At 28.6% G+C, this 14,233-nt stretch overlaps 1 protein-coding gene and 1 long non-coding RNA gene across 5 annotated transcripts in view; one reads left to right on the top strand and one right to left on the bottom strand.

Annotated features, from left to right (window-relative positions):
- LOC145936627 (uncharacterized) overlaps nucleotides 1–8,466 on the top strand; it is a 137,088-nt gene extending 128,622 nt beyond the window's left edge. The window contains exons 2-4 of one of the 2 annotated variants that reach the window (XR_014425416.1): nucleotides 2,432–2,557; nucleotides 3,145–3,308; nucleotides 8,347–8,466. This is a non-coding gene — a long non-coding RNA (uncharacterized LOC145936627). Of the gene's footprint in view, nucleotides 1–2,431; nucleotides 2,558–3,144; nucleotides 3,577–8,346 lie in introns of those variants that run through there. The other variant, XR_014425419.1, reaches the window with a different exon arrangement.
- Nucleotides 1–14,233, bottom strand: part of Con (leucine rich repeat protein connectin) — a 165,994-nt gene that overhangs the window by 134,188 nt on the left and 17,573 nt on the right. The gene's annotated exons all lie outside the window — the stretch shown is intronic.

The following is a 14,233-nucleotide window of genomic DNA, read 5'->3' as shown; positions in this document are numbered from 1 at the left end:
ATGAGAGAGACTTGTTTTCGCGGGGAACAGAAGTAATGTACATTTTATCGATATTAGGGTTTTGTTTTAAATCTCAACCTACGGTACTTTTGTATTTTTGCGTTAAAGTATCTGGAAGATACATGTTTCTAAACATTTATGCAGATCAATTCTCTTAAATGTATATAATTTTAAAAATATTAACATGTTTTTTTAATAACACAGTTGAAAAATTTGTGTTAAATTTAACAAATATCACATGTCCCAAACGGTCCACAGAAATTTTTGTGTTAATTTAACATAATACGGATATGTTAAATGATGACACGAATATTGTGTTAATATTTTAACATAAAATAAATGCAAACTTCAAGTAAACTTGAAATAAATTTTGTGTTAAATTAACATAGTTTTAATGTAAAAATTAACTAAAAAAATTGTTAATTTTACATTTTATCATCCACACTTATATTATAAAGTAAAATTAACATTTTTTTCTGTAAATTTTAACAGATAAATCTTGTCACTAATAATATCGAACATATTTATTATGTAAAATTAAAAGTAAATACACATTGTGTTATTTTTACACTTATTTTCAGTTATTTTAATAATTTAACATTTGAGTTCAATTAACACAACAGCAATATGTTAATTTAACACATGAATGTGTTAAATATTTAACGCAAAAATTTTAACGGGGACCGTTTCTAACAAGAAAACACAAATTTTCAAACTGTGCATATTACTTGATATATTTAAGAATAAAATTTAATAATAAAATATATTTGATAATATATTTACAGATTTTTTCGTATTCATTCTGTAGATGAAAATTATTGATATAATTAATATTTAAAATAATATATTAACATACTAGTTTTCTAATCATTCACAAATCGTTTTTTTCGATTTGTTATCATATAAGAAAGTCATGATTATTGTCTTTAAAATATAAAAAATAAAATATAAAATATATTAATAAATATATATATAATAAAAAATATAGAATTTGTAATGAAATATATAATAAAATATTATAATAAGATATTAAATTTTTTCAAGAAGCGTACAGATGCTGTTTGCTTTTCTAAAGCTTAGAATAGTAGCATGATGCATCGTCGCGATGACTCGCTTAGTTGTTATCATATCAAAGCCTATTCTCGACGTAATTGAAACTAATTTGCGATCGCCCTGGAAGAGATGCTCTCATAATTCATGCCGCGAGGGTTAATGCACCATTTGTAAACGAAATGTAAATACAAAAACCGTGGGTGAAGCAAACTTCAAGACATAGTCATCGTGTTCTCAATATACAATATATTCCATAATACGTATAAAATTTAATTTAATTTAATACATTACGCAAATATTTAAATATTAATAGGTATATGCAATAAAAGAAAATTTGATTTAATTTAAAATTCAATTTAAAGTATTTAATACTGTAACAATATTATCTCTCATCAGATATAGCTAGATGTGTGAAAAAAATTTGGCTTAATAAATTATTTTGACGTTTAATTAATCTGCAATGTACAAACAAATTTTAATTTTTTACAAATACTGAAATAATATGCAATAAAATTTAATTTAATTTAAAATTCAATTTAAAGTATTTAAATACTGTAGCATTCCGCAATATTATCTCTCATTAAAGCTAGATGCGTATGAAGACAAAATGGCTTAATAACTTATTTTGATATTTAATTATTCTGCAGTGTATAAAAATTTGTAATTTTTTACGAACTCGGCCCAATATAACATACATTATTAAAATTTTTATTTTAAATTAACTGAATAATCTTATAAATTACATAATTTCTATACTTATAATTCCTTTTTACAGTCAATCTTTCAATAAAATATTGCGTTTTTCTTAAATTATAAAATTGTACTGTTTTTTTTTTATAACGCAATTTTCTATTAAAATTGCATTTCTCGATTAAATCGGTACACACATACGTAATTTGTTAGCAAGCAAATATATCACGTAATAAATAGTTAAATTACGATACAAGAGTTTAATCTTGTGGTTGTTTGATCACGAAGCTCTCCTTGAAGCGGTGTCGTATATCGTGTGCTCTGTGGAATTCTGATTTCAGACATCGATCGACATCTCGTCGTATAAGATAAATTGAACTCTCTCGACAAGATTGACTCACAATACTCAACCCGAAATCCGCCGAGTACCATGCAAATATTGGAATCACACGCGACGGTACTTGACCTTTTCAATTATCGTCCTTTCAAAGAATCGTTTAAGAAACAATTTAACCAACTCCGTACGAAATAAGAAATAAAAAAATAATTAATAATAATAATATTAATAATAAAATATATAAAATATACCGTAGGAAATTTATTTATTCAATAAAATTTTTCCAGTGATACTTTCTGCCTCTTTTTGACGTTTCTCTCTCAAATAATTCCTCACTCAAAACTGTTTCAGAGAGACGAGAGAGATCCCTAGAACTCAAAACTAAACGGAACGAATGAATTTTCATTCTAATTAGCTTGTGAAAGAATTCGACACGCCAGGATTAACGTAACGACGACGATCAATGGACGTTTGCCCGTATGTATCCCCCGATTCTCACGCTGTCGTATAACATCTTTATACTTAATTCTCTCGTTAATCGTATTAAATATACATAGCACAAATTCCAAACGAAATGATGCTGGAAGCATGACAAATCGCAGTCTTCCCCGCTTGTTTAGCAAATCAGTCAGAAAATAAAATTCGTAAAAATATTTTCAAGCTTATATTAAATATATATCTCAATTTTGTATTTTTATTTTTTCACTTATTATTAATCATTTACTTTTACATCTTGTTTAAATTTAAAATATATATATGATAGAATTTAGAAAAAATTGTTATATATGTTTATATATAAATTATGTAAAAATTCTTTCTAAATTCTATTATATAATATATTTTTATTATATATTTTCTAAATTCTATTATATAATATATTTTTTTAATTTAATTTAATTTAATTTTCGTTAATCTGATTAGGGAGAACTAATTCGCAACAAATTTATGCAATTTAAAATGCGATATTTTATATGCAATGATCAAATAATATGCATTAATAATGACAGGCATCGATTTGAAGGGCAATATACGTGAATATATATTTAAATATTTCATACTCTCAGGAAGGGAATTCAAGTTTCATCTCTGGACCAGCAACATCGCTGCGCACTTTTCCTCTCTCGAGTCGATGCAAGCTCTATTATTCAAAAGTATCAACGCCGCTTAACACACGAGACGGGCGGTGCAAATTATGCGCGATTCGTTAGCAGAAAGAGATGGCGAACAGGTAATTTATAATCGTATAGAGCTACTCCCCCGTTTTACACATCCGCCCGCCGCCGAAATTTATCGCATGATAGATAACACGATTTTCGCATGTACGATCTGCTTAATATATTCGCGCGATCTATGTTCTACAATACCGAAATATCACGCCAGGATGTATCAAGTGAATAGAAATTTATAGTTCGTCTACTTGTACCTATATATTTAAACACGAACGTTGGAAATCTTTTTCTTATATTTGTTTTATCTGAATAGAATTGCACTTTCATTTACTTAAAAATTTTAATTTTTATATATTCTTCTCTCTTATATATTAATAATCCTTCTCTATCGATTTAAAAATTAGACGTATGTATATCTTTCGTAAATTAATATCACTTTTATGTATGAAAAAAAGAGAAATTTTATTGATACTATAAAGAATATTATATTTAATTTTATTAATAAAAAAAATCCTTAATTTTATTAATAAAAAAAATCCTTAATCAAAATTACCTAATTTTATTCAAACACAAAAAAAGTTTTAAATTTGTTGCGTAATGTTATTGGCTAATTCGTAAAAAGATACATAGTACTTTTGATAGGAATTATGGATTTTCCTCTGTATAATTCGCCATATGACAAAAATTTTGCAATACTTGTACGTATGTGTATATATGTTTCATGCAAATAGTCGGAAATCCCCGGTGAGAATTTAGATTACATACTCCCATTCCGCAATTTGTTCTTGTGCGGACTGTCTCGAAGTGAACCTCCGCGGAGTGTTGTTCAACGTCACTTCCGAGTCACGAGCGCAACACCGTTCTATTTTCTTACGACGGACACGATAGAGATTCGATTCGGCACCTAACACAATTCAGCTAGATGAAATCTAGTTAGATGCAATTCCATGATTCAACTAGACAAAGAATTATTGAACTGTGCAAGAAAAGGTCGAGCTTTTTGCAATGCTAAATAATGTACATAAAGCGATATAATTATATATGTATCTATTACTTTTAATCGTCAATATTTTCAGATACTATCGTCATCTTTCAAAGATTTTCATTTATATTTTTTTGTATTTCTCTTTCCCCCCTCTCTCTCTCTCTCTCTTTCCCTTTCGCCTGTTTTTATTTTTTCATATTAAAGTTATTATACATATAAATGCAATACTTTTTATTTAATTAATCGGTATTTACTATTTAATCCATAGTCAATATAACAAACTTTGGCAATATATTTATAATCTAAGCAATCCACAGTAGAATAAATCGTAAATATAAGACTGCAGATGAAACTTCAATTTTAAAAAAATAATAATAAAATTAATAAAACGAAGAAGCTCTGAATATATAGATTCAGGTAGGATTTAAAAAGATTTTAGACAAGTCTGTTGCGCCTAATTTGTGCACTTAGTGTTAATTCTTATTAGTTCATTTCTTACTTTAATTTTTGTAATAATAAAATTGTGTAAAGATTTTTTTGGGCTGCTAATTTCGAATTTAGCATTAGATATAGATTATGCTTCTCTTGACGCCCAAAGAAACCTACAACTAAGTTTTATTGCAATTTACAAATTATTTTTTGTATAAAAATATGTGTAAGTTTAGGATTTTTGGTTGTTAATTCTAATTTTTAATATTAGATTTTTTAAATCACAGCTTTAAAGGGATTGACAACTGAGATAAATGCAGTGATTTAGAATTGTGTATTTATAAAAATATAAACATTTAAAATAACTATAGATATATAAACAATATATGATAATATATTGAAATTATATGGCAATATATTAACAATCTATATGACAATATGACAATATTCTAACTGATATCTGTATGGCATAATCTCGATTAATTGCGATTTGCACAAATTGCAATAAGATTGCTTCATATTGCAATTATGGTTTAATAAAGCAAAAATGTTAGAAATATGAGTTTTAAATATAAGTTTATATTGCAAATAAAACTGAGATTCTCTGACTTCTATAAAAATTAAATTAATAATGTTTTAATTTTACAGAAATTGTTTTCAATTTAATCTTTTCTGATATTTGATATTTAAAACTTTCACGTGTATATGAATATTAGGTCTTTTTCGATATTATTTGCGAATTTAACATAGTTTTTATCGTATTAAAAGATAAAATATTTTCAGAAATTGTAAAAAGTAACAGATTTTACTTGCTTAATGTACGTACTTAACAAAGAATATAATCCTGATATTTATTTTTACATCAAACTCGATATAATGTTTTTATATTCTCTATAGTATATATTAATTTATTAATATAATTAAATAATTAAACATTTATAAAATAATATCTATTTTGAATAAATTTCTTTAAATCTAAAATAAAGTAAACAAAACCTATAATATATAAATTAAAAGAATAAATAATAGCATAAAAATTAAACTTCGATTGACAATATTGTTTTCTTTATAATTGTTTGTGCAAAGTTATAACCCATTCAGCAACAAACAACAGCTTCTAAAATTTATTGCGTTATAAGCAATATACAAAAATCTTATTTATAATAGAATATACGTAATATATCCTATATATAAAATGCTTTGTTTCATTTGAAAATATACATTTTTCGAGTTTCCAGCCAGATATAAATCGACGATTTATTCTACTGTGCAGCGATGTGTAGATTAGAGAGATTGAGGATTAATTATTAAAAAATCGGATTCGCTCTCGCCTTTCTTTCCAGTCCGTTGCGCATCTACATAATAACATAAACTTAATCCTTGATACAGATTTATAGAGATCCCGCTCTCCCTTTTTCCCTACACCACCCTTTATATTCGAGATCCTGCGACGATTTCGCTCTTGCATTTCCAATTCACTTCTCCCCCTGCTTTCAATGTGCCAATGTTTCTTCGGAATTTTCACTGTGTCTTTTTCATCTTTAAACATAAGGCGATTCCTCGTAATATTATTTCAAGTGAAATAACACACGTCTCGAAACGTTAACCGTCGATCGTTTTCTTATCCGACATATCCCGTACGTAGGATAATATAAACGAAATTGTTATTACAATGATCTTTTAAAACAATATTGTACCTACTTCAATTATCTCGTATATACTTATGTAGATTTGCAAGAAAGTTCAACGTAATATTCACTGCGAATTATTAATTCTGCTATGATTACGAGCAAACGTAATCCGCGAGACAGACATTACCAGTTGGTTAGTTTTCACAAATGCAATACGATATGAAATCCGTATCAACTCGAGCGGAAAGCACTTCAGCTATCTCGAAACAAATTCGGGCTTTCGGAACCGGACCGAAAATCGGATCGTACGCGAAAACTCGTTCTTTCACGTACGATTAACGGCTTAAACTCACAAAGCCGCGTAAGATGCTTTCGGCCTACTCGATAAAATCGCGAGATTACAGAGAGAAGGCTTGTTGATACACGGGTATTTTCGCTCATATAGATATCATCTATAACACATGTTTCTGCCAATCAAATATTCTTATAATACCAAATGGTCCATAATAGGGATACACGGAAGAAAAAAATGTGTTAACTTGAGTAAACCTTTCAACTAAATATTATTTTGTTAATTGAACATATAGGAATATTTAAATTAAATATAACGTAATGTTCAATTAACAAAATAGTAAAAGTTTAGTTAAAAGGTTTAGTCAAGTTAACAAATTCTTTTTTTAGTACTTTGTACTTTTGTACACACACATATATGCATACATATTTGTCTCTTTTATGATAACCTGAAATAATCTTGAGTTACTTTTTTGAAAAATAAACTTTATGGTTTAATATTTAAAAAAATTAACATAGTAAAAAATATTTTTAAATTGATTTTTTAAGGTAAATTTTACGGTCATTTTTATTTTTTATAACAAACCTAGTATTTTTTGTTATAAACTTTTATTTTAAATTTTACGAAGAGTCAAACGATCGAATATTATGTGATTTTAAAATGATTTTGTGCGTAAAAAATTAAAATATAAATATAATAATTAATTATGTTCGAAAAAGAAATATTTCCACATATTTATTATAAGGCAATAAATAAAAATTTATTTTTCCACGTTGTTAGATTTGTAAATACTATATATATTCATTAATTTTTTATAGAAGAAAAAAATCTAATAGATTAAGATTTAATGACTATATTGGTCAATATATATATATAAATGCGTGCGTCTCTTTTTATTTATTCTCTCTATTTTTCTTTATCTATTTTATCTAGTTTCTTTCATCTATTTTATCTAGGAAACTTTGTATCGAGAATACATTACGTACAAACAACACATACAGGCGGGATTGTGCACAATCAAAAAGAAATCAATTGTATTTTTCTCCATTCAACTATTTATAAAATAAGAACCAAATTCAAATTCAAACACTCCACGCCATACATTTATGTTCCACGGTCATCAATCCTCAATTCGCCATAACCATTTAAAATTTTTTATTGTCAGAAAATATTTAATGCACCTTTTCTCTGGGAAATATTAAAGATTATGATATTTTATAAATATATCAAAACGAGGAAAAATATAATGCAACGCATTTTATTATTGTGAATGCATGCGATTCTTAGTAATGAGATTAGTATTAAATTTATTCATTATTTGTATATGTATAAATATTTAGAAATCGATGGCAGACATTTTAAATACGGTACGTTTTACGAATTTTTTTCAGGTATAAAATTTTTTCATTGTCAAAATTATTTAATATCAGATTATTAAATTTTTTATGAAGCCTGCAATAAAGATTTATTGTAACAAATATTAAATAATTCTATAGGGTGTGATCCCATAAAAAATTTTAAACTTCAAAAATTGTTAGAAAAAATATTTTAAAAGATTTATCGATCTTAATATATAGCATAGCGAATTTTAAGTCTTGAAAATCACATTGTCAAGATGACCCCCTATGCGAACAGTTTGTTCCAAACAATGCACCGAAAACTCTGCCTGCATAAATATGAAGTTATTTTCCCAATTTTTCTTCCAATATTTCTTTTCAATTCAGTCAAATACCTTGGCGGGCATAAACTTTGCTTTTCAGGTAGCCCCATAAATAAAAGCTAACGGGATCAAGAAATCGGGCCACTTGAAGAGGAAAAGTACCTGACGGCAAATTCTCAAAACTGGAGATGACTTTTCTTGGAAAATGCTCCTTTACAACATCCAAAAATTCAATAATCTCTATTTTATAAAAAATAAAACTTTAATTTCTTTTTAATTACTCTAATACATAATTGATTTGCTAATGCTCCGAAATTGCGGCGTGTTTGCGAATTGATGGCGTGAATTTCGCACGACTGCGTCTCGTATAGAGCTCGCATATTTTCGCGTAATCGATGTAATTTGCGATGGTCCTGGCGATGCATTATTTAAGACTGAAGACCCGACTAACGAAACTTCCGCGCTCACGATAAGTTTAGGAGCTCCTTTAATCCGCGGATATTGTAATGTGCATAAAACTGGCGCCTCGCCAAAGTGGAAGATTCATTAGACTTTAGATATGCGTCTCTCAACCAGTGAACGCACAATGCAGTACCAATGATCCATGACTACTAAAAAATCCATAAACGCAGCGCAAATATACCTTCTCCTACCACCCTCTACAGCAAACCAACCGTTTGCGCGTTATTTAAGTTTAAAGTTTAAAATTTCCCATGGGACACCCTGTATTTATTAAAGATGAGAATCACCTCTTGCTTTTTTGCCTTAAAAACAGATTTTAACACTTTTTCTGTTATTCGGTCGGAAGTTTGAAACTAAACATGAAATTTATTCATTTGCAAAATTTATTTTTTCAACAAATTAATTATTTTTCAGGTAACATTTCAGGTCATACATCATACATAGATCCCTCCCAAATAAATAATCTTTGATATACATATGTATATTTATTTATACAGGGTGTTTCTTAAGTAAGTACAAAGAAATTGAAAGAGATATTCTTTGACTTATTTTATGAAGAAAAGGTCCTACAAACATGTGTCCTAAGCTGCTTCATTTTCAAACATGTTAAAGTTGTGAAAAAAATATGAAAATTTGGAAAATCTCGAAAACATTTAAAGATATTTTATTCAAATTTAGTATACACACATATGTGATATTAAGAACCATTTTTTAATATCGATGAAACATTTTTAGATCCACCAGGCTATGTGTATATAGATAATAGATCATATTAAGTTTTTTTAATGAAAACATGGTACGCCACTGTTTTTTTTTCAAGTTTAATAATTATTAAAAAATCCCGAACTAAAATTCTACAAAAATTGCCTCTTGTGTTTTTTGAACAATGAACCGCTTTCGAGTTAAGATAAAAAAAATTGAAATTAAAAACTGGAAAAACTGTAACTTAATAACTGATAATCATATATATCAATAAGCCACCTGTTTTATTCCTTTTTCATATTTTTCTTCACAACTTTGACATTTTATACTTTAATGTTTATAGGACCTTTTCTTCATAAAATAAGCTAAGGAGTGCCCTTCAATTTTTTGTACTTATTTAGGAAACACCCTGTAAATCTTTCGTAAATTTTTCTTGAAAAAATGGGATTTACTAAATTACCTAAGATTTGTCCAATCATAATCGTCAACAGTTAAATATATAATTTTAATCCAAACAGTATAATTTTCCGCTGATCAAACCGCGATAATCTGCAGCATAAATGCCAGATATATATACTATCCGCTTGTTACAGTCCGGAATGACGAAATCGGGAACGCAGACTTACATATTCAATTTCGGTCGCTAAGTTTTGACGGAATTTGCCCGTTAGTAATTCGATGTTGCGAGTTTGCTAGTAATTTTGCAGAGAGGTTTAGCTTATATAACATCTAACGAGAAAGCAGCCGGAGCGGTGCGATCGATCTCTCGCTCTCTCTAGACGGCGCGAGAAATTTCGATGCCAAGTTGCGATCGTCTCCGATAGAATACCGGATCTACGTGGAATTCTCAGGAACTTCCAACTTCGGACTTCCGTCCGGACAGCCGGATTGCTTAACGTGACTAGCCGCAGCCGAGTGGCTCAAATCTATATAATATTCGACGCTGGACAAAACTAGACATCCACATGGTGTATATAATAGATTGGCCAAAAAGTAATTGCGTTTTTTTTCCAATAATGGACATACATGTCTTGAAATGTAACTAACTTTGTTCTAAACCGCAAATTCATTATTTATGTAACTTGACAACTGACAGTTCAAGCTTGTTTTAGAAAAAGAAAGTGCACGATTTCGTTAACAATTGTTTGTTTGCCGTCAATTTCAAAATGGAAAATCAAAAAGAACATTTTCGTTATATTTTGTTTGTTTATTATATTATCGTTATATTATGGCTAAAAACAATTTAATGTTAGAATTGGTTTGCTAAATTTCGGTCTAGAGATTTTGATGTTAAAGATGCACCACGCTCAGGAAAGCCAATCGAAGTTGACGATGACAAAATTAAGGCATTGATCGAATCCAATCATGAAGTTGCCTGAAAGATGGCAAAAGATAATCGAACAAAGTGGACAATGTATTATTTAATAAAGTTTTTGTTTTTTGAAAAATTCGCCTCTCATTTACATCGAAAAAAACGCAATGACTTTTTGGCCAACCTAATATTTTATAAGGATCGTCGGAAATAACAGATTCTTTTTCCTTGTAAAATTTATACGTCGCATCGCTAAATAGATAAATATTTAAATATATTTCCTCAACTTAATTTTACTCTTTTTATATCTTATACATTTATCTGAAAATCGTTAATACGAAGATAACATTTTATATATATAATAAAATAACCCAATAGACGACAAAGCAATAAACACCCCAGAAAAACCGAAATAGCTTGTTAAATCTGAGATATTCCGGATTAAATCAGGAAAAATCGAGAATCTTAATTAATCGAATTAGTCGAATCGAAATAATGTGACGATCTATCTCGTAAAGAAGATAGAGACGGGTGCTCGGATCAAACATTCATTCGACCGAAATGACACTAGTTTGAAACTAAAGAGGACAGAGTGGCGTCGTAAAAGAGGGAGAAGTAGAAAGGGGGCAGATTGTAATTGTATTATAAAAGTCAAGTAGCCCGCGAATGTTCGTGGTCCACTGGATAAAACCATTGTTGCGCCAACACAGATGTCAAACGGAGAAGCAGCGGCGGCCATATGGCGCCAAATCCCTGGTTGAATTCGAGTGTCATCCAGGTCGAGTGCGCATGCTTAGCTTATCTTATTTAATACTCGAGAGTGTTTTATTTAGGTAAACCGGTGAGAGTGACCGGTTGAGTTAAACCCCCGGAGAAAAACGCATACATGTATGCATGTACATGTATACAATTTTTTTGATTCAAGTATTAACGTATTTTATAACTATTTCTTCGAAATAGTACAGACAGAAGACATTTTTTCAGATAGAAGTTTTATTTTATTTTCAATTCTTTTGTATATTGAACTAAATATATTTTCTCTCTCTCTCTTTCTCCCTTAATTTGTTCTTCTTATCCGTTTGTAGATTAAACAAAATGTAAATAAAAGATATATTTACATTTATATAAACAAACTTATGCTCTTTTTGTTCGTCAACTCTATCGAGAGACGTTCTCAAACGTTTATCAAACTAATTATACCAGAATAACAAATAATAATTGCATGTAAATTATTCCGCAGGAGTTCTCGCGAGATAAGCTTATCGCGTCTACAAGGATCTAAACACAGTTTTCCACAGCTCACCGACTTGTTCAAACTCGATGGAGAAATTATCGCGATGGAAAAACAAACGCGAATATATAATCAAAAGCCGGTAAAGGAAAACGGAGACGAGATAAGAAACTGTAAAGGTGATGTGCAAAGGAAAATGAGGAGGTTGATTGTGAGAATATATATAAGTTGGCTCTCATTCAGTCGTTCAGTTGGTTTCTGCGCGGACAGAAACGTGTAAACGTGTTGCCGGGGGATGAAATCCGCGAGCGACAAAGAATCCGCGCGGAATCCTTCCGAAAAAGAGAGATGACGTCGAGGGAAAGTTCACAAGGAACTTCATCACCGCGCGGCCCTTTTGATTGAGAGAGAAACAATGAACGATTCCATAATGAACTTATGAGATCGGAGGTTGCAAGATACACATTTGCGCGAGTTGTATCAAAGACTAATCCAATTAACGTTTCGCTACAAAATTCGTACCTTTAATTAATGTTCGCTCGTTAACGGTCCAACAAGACAAAATTCCGCTTTTACAAAGTATATTCACATGGAAGAATACTATTAATATATATATATATATATATATATATATATATATATATATATACATGTAACCTGATTTTTAATATTTATTATTTGTTACTATCGTATCTACTATCTATTGTTACTATGTATCTCATTGAAATCGTGTCTTTTGTATTTCACATAGTTACCATTCATCTTGTAAATATGTAACAAATTATAATTTCATGATTTATATCAATAGAGAATTCAACAATACTTCAAATCGGATTATTCTATCGTTATTACTAATCGTTTATATTTTATATATAATAAAAGGAGAAACGCTAATCATATTATTTATAATTATTTTATTATTAAAATTCTACTTTTTAATTGTTTCCATTAATTAAATATAATTTCGTTAATTAATTAAAGTAAAATAATTATATGTAAAAAATGTTTCATGATTTATATTTTATATCAATAGAGAATTCAACAATACCTCAAATCGGATTATTCTATCGTTATTACTAATCGTTTATATTTTATATATAATAAAAGGAAAAACGCTAATCATATTATTTATAATTACTTTATTATTAAAATTCTACTTTTTAATTGTTTCCATTAATTAAATATAATTTCGTTAATTAATTAAAGTAAAATAATTATATGTAAAGAATGTTTCATGATTTATATCAATAGAGAGTTCAACAATACCTCAAATCGGATTATTCTATCGTTATTACTAATCGTTTATATTTTATATATAATAAAAGGAGAAACGCTAATCATATTATTTATAATTACATTTATTAAAATTAATTAAATATAATTTCGTTAATTAATTAAAGTAAAATAATTATATGTAAAGAATGTTTCATGATTTATATCAATAGAGAATTCAACAATACCTCAAATCGGATTATTCTATCGTTATTACTAATCGTTTATATTTTATATATAATAAAAGGAGAAACTAATCACATTATTTATATATTACTTTATATATATATATGTTTATGAAAATTGTATTTTTTAATTGTTCTCATTAATTAAATATAATTTCGTTAATTAATTAAGTAAAATAATTATAATATGTAAAGAATTTTTTAGCAAATTTTACTTTCATCTACTTGCTCGCATATGAATGCATTTAAAGACGTCGTTCGTGCTGATAAATTGGCAAAATCATGGTATGCATAATTCGCTCCATCGCATGACGAGATAAATCGATTATTCCCATTACAGGCGTCGTATAGAATCGCACGTTTCGATAAATTCTCTCGATATAACGCGACGAAGGTATTCTGGTTTTCGACTTCAGAGTTAATTAAAATTTCCTTGCAATTTATAATTCGCGATTTCGATGCAAATTCTCTCTCTCTCTTTTTCTCTCCCCTCTCTTCTCCTCTTCCCCACCCCTTCTCTCTCTCTTTGTACGAGCACTCGAGAAAAGTTTTTTTCCTTTATACATACAGCCCGAGTTAGTTGTACTTGGAAAACACAGAAAGGTAAAGCATGTTCGCGGAGAGACAAATATGGGTGCACGGAAAATAATATAAACAAAAAGAAAATAGTACGTTGTCATTTTTCCTTCTAAGGCTTCGTTGCGTAAAAATCGCATGATAAACATGCGCATGTTATCACTATTCTCTTTTATCTTATAAAAAAAGCCTGTCTACACGAATAAAATCGAAAAATACTATCAAAAAAAATAAAAAAGAGGGTGAG

Source organism: Prenolepis imparis, unplaced genomic scaffold (assembly GCF_030444845.1).
Source record: "Prenolepis imparis isolate NDT839.2.m4 unplaced genomic scaffold, iyPreImpa1.0 SCAF_1, whole genome shotgun sequence".
In the NCBI taxonomy this organism is placed as follows: domain Eukaryota; kingdom Metazoa; phylum Arthropoda; class Insecta; order Hymenoptera; family Formicidae; genus Prenolepis; species Prenolepis imparis.
The sequence above is the reverse complement of the archived record's forward strand: the minus strand, read 5'-3'. Positions and strand labels throughout refer to the sequence as shown.